Raw genomic sequence first — 3,361 nt, forward strand, 5'->3', positions numbered from 1 at the left:
ACGCTAAAATTGTAAGTCATATCACAATTTCAACATCTGTCAAAATAATTGCAGTATGATTTTTTGCATATCGTTCAGCTCTGTCTGCATTTATCACTGCCTGTGTTAAACTGACATCATCTCTTTTTGCATGTTTACTTCTCTTGAAGTTTAGTCAAGATTAAAGCACATATTGGTTAGCCTCCAGTTTTTCACAGCTTCATACTTTTTAAGTACCAGCTGCTTCCTACAGAACTTGCAGAAATCTCACATTCAAAATTGCAGTAATTACAGAAGTTCTCTGCTGAAGAACAACAAAAGACACAAACAAACATGTTGCATGAAAAGCATAAAATTTTATGCCTGCCAAAATAAAGAAGTTTTGGTGTATGATAAGAATTAAGCATCTTCAAATTAAATGTCTATTTGCTCAAGAACAACCTCAGTAGAACATTTTAGTGTTTTAAAGCACTATGCACATGAGTTAATATGTGGCAAACTGTATCCAGTAAAATTTGGGGTATCATTAGAGTCAAAGTGAAATATATCAGTTTTGACCGTGGAGAACAAAGACTTAGAAGAGGATAAAGCTGATGACTGAAGACCTTGCAATTTGGGAATTATTCATAGAGCAATATATTAAATATAAATGGTTCCTTTTTATGCTCCCTTTCCCTAAGATATAATTCATAAAACCTCCTACATTAGCCCCGTCTTTGACTTATAGGCCTTTGAAACAATGCTTACTGCTAGTTGTGCATCCTCACTGAACTATAGCTAATCACAGATGTATTATAAAGATCTTGACCCCTATTATGCTCATAATTTCTCCAGCAGCTATGGGCTGGTGATTGATTCAGTTCATCACACACCGAACATTGTCCATATTAGAGGAGCTGCATGACTGATCATTGTAGTCACTGGCTGCTGGCCAGTGAAGATAGAACCAATTACACCTGCAGCCCAGCCAATGGCCCTCCTTAACCTGTGAAAATGATGATCTGGTGCTAATGAAGTGAGTGAATTAGAAATGCCATCTGCCTCACCACCACTTATCTCTCACAGGCTGCGGTTCTCAAGGACACTGTGTTTAGAAAAATAGATGAATATTCTTATAGTCAATTAGAGAACAGGACTAATGTATAGCTATGCTATGATTAAACTCGAGTAGAGAATGTGTACATTTAGCATAATTCTGTGCCTTTATTTTCACCTTGCTACTTCCATTTCTTTTGAAAAATGTTTTGAGGGTGGAGGGAAATGTTACACAGACATATAACTTCAGTTCGAGTCCAGCAGTAAATTTTGTAATGTTATTTCTGATGTTTTACAAAGTTAACAACAAGATAAAGTTGCATTTAATGTTGTTCTTAGGCATAGAAGTGCTTTGAGCTAAATGCAAACATCAACATGCTAATATACAGATCTTAAAAATGTAGAACATTTACCATGTTTACCATCTTAGTTTAGTGTGTTGGCATGTTACATTTGCTAGAACTAAACACACAGTAGAGCCAAGGCTGAGGGAAATATCATTAGTTTTGCATAAATTTGGTCACAAACCAAAGTACCCAAATGGACAAATTAAAGTTTGACTTGATGATGGTGCTAGATAAAAAGACATTATCGCCAGAGTTAATACAGCTCATCTTGATGGACAAGAATGTCTGCAGTGTTGGAGGAAGTGTTCACATCCATTACTGATGTAAATGTACTACTACCACACTGTAAAAATACTCCAATGCAAGTACAAGTCCTGCTTCTTGCTTTGTAAGTATAATCGGGAAAATGTACTAAGTATCATTATAGTAAGTGATTAATGCTGAAACATTTTAAACTAACATATATCATTAAATTATTATCACTCATGCTGCAACAGCTTTTTGCTCTTGATTGCGACTGATGATAATTTCATTATTGATTAGTCTGATGATTATTTGCTGTTAAATCGACAAATTTATTTGGTTTGTAAAACTTCAGGAAATGGCGAGAAATGATTTCACATTTACCGAGAACCAAAAGTGACTTTCAAACTGCTTGTTTGATAAAATCATAAAAATAATTACACAGGAAAAGCAACAAACCATTACATTTGAGAAGCTGGAAACATGAAATGAGTAATTATATGAAAGAAATAGTTATAGAATAGTCACAGTTCATTTTCTGTCAGTCGTTGAATCAATCCACTAATCATTTCAGCTCTAATTATATACAATGGGTAGTTTAATAATCTCAAATGCAGTCAGAGAATCGCCAAAGTCATCAGGATTCATCCTCTGGGATGAATCCATGAATGTATGAACAGAATTTCATGAAAATCCATCCAACAGATGCAGATATTGCAGTGTGGACCACAGCGGTGGACCGACCGATAGGCTCCATCCCTGGAGCCACGTTGCTAAAATGCTTCAAGGCTAGAGGACGAAGTTAACTTAAAGTTTAGTCAGGTAGTAAGTTTCCACTGCAACCTCTCATTTCATATGAGGTTAATAAAAAAAAGATTGTGGAAGTTGTGCTGCAAGTCTTAAGTGACAATAAAGTTTTTGTAGTGAGCAGAAGACCCCTACAGAAACACAGTGAGCATTTTTTTTTCAGTTACTTGTGGAAATGAAAGCCACAACACTCAGGCATGCTTTTCTTTGTGGGATGAACAGGTTTATTTCAAAAACTGATATCATCCATAGCTGTACAACAGATGCAATGAATACAAATGATCCATAATAACCACATTTTTAACATGCTGATAGTAAAAAATAGTCATCTTTTTTCCCCCCATAAACAGAATGTAAACACAATTCAAAATGCATCTCATCATGTACGACAAATGGCAAACATGATATGCATACAATACTGTGTGGACGCATTGTCAATAAATTACATACTGTACATTTCAGCCAAATGTACGAATAAAGCAAATCACATAATAATCAAGTGTCAAAGAAAACGTGTTCCTCGTACATTCATATTCAGCTCTCTGCCAGCGTCATGGCTTCAACGCACAGAAACAAAACAAACATACATCTGCGGCACAAAAAAAGGAGGGCATTTCATGGTTCGTCTGATTGATCACGTAACTGTATCTTTATGCACAATACAGATCATAATATATTAAGCACACGATATATTGTCCGTATTTTTCAGAGACGCAATCAGTTTGAAGGGAAATTATTGATTGCTCTTTGCAGTTGATCTTGCAGCAGTCTGGAGAATATTCATAACCAGCATTTTGATGAGATACACATCAGGAGTGTCATGTTCTAATGAGGCAAAGAAGCAACAAACAGGGTTGAAAAACTCTCCCTCTGCTGTCAGACATGTCATTGCTTTCCTTTAATTTCAAATACACCTTCTTGATCAAGAAGGTTTTGCTGGTACAGTATCT

Source organism: Chelmon rostratus, chromosome 12, assembly GCF_017976325.1.
Source record: "Chelmon rostratus isolate fCheRos1 chromosome 12, fCheRos1.pri, whole genome shotgun sequence".
Classification (NCBI taxonomy): Eukaryota; Metazoa; Chordata; class Actinopteri; order Chaetodontiformes; family Chaetodontidae; genus Chelmon; species Chelmon rostratus.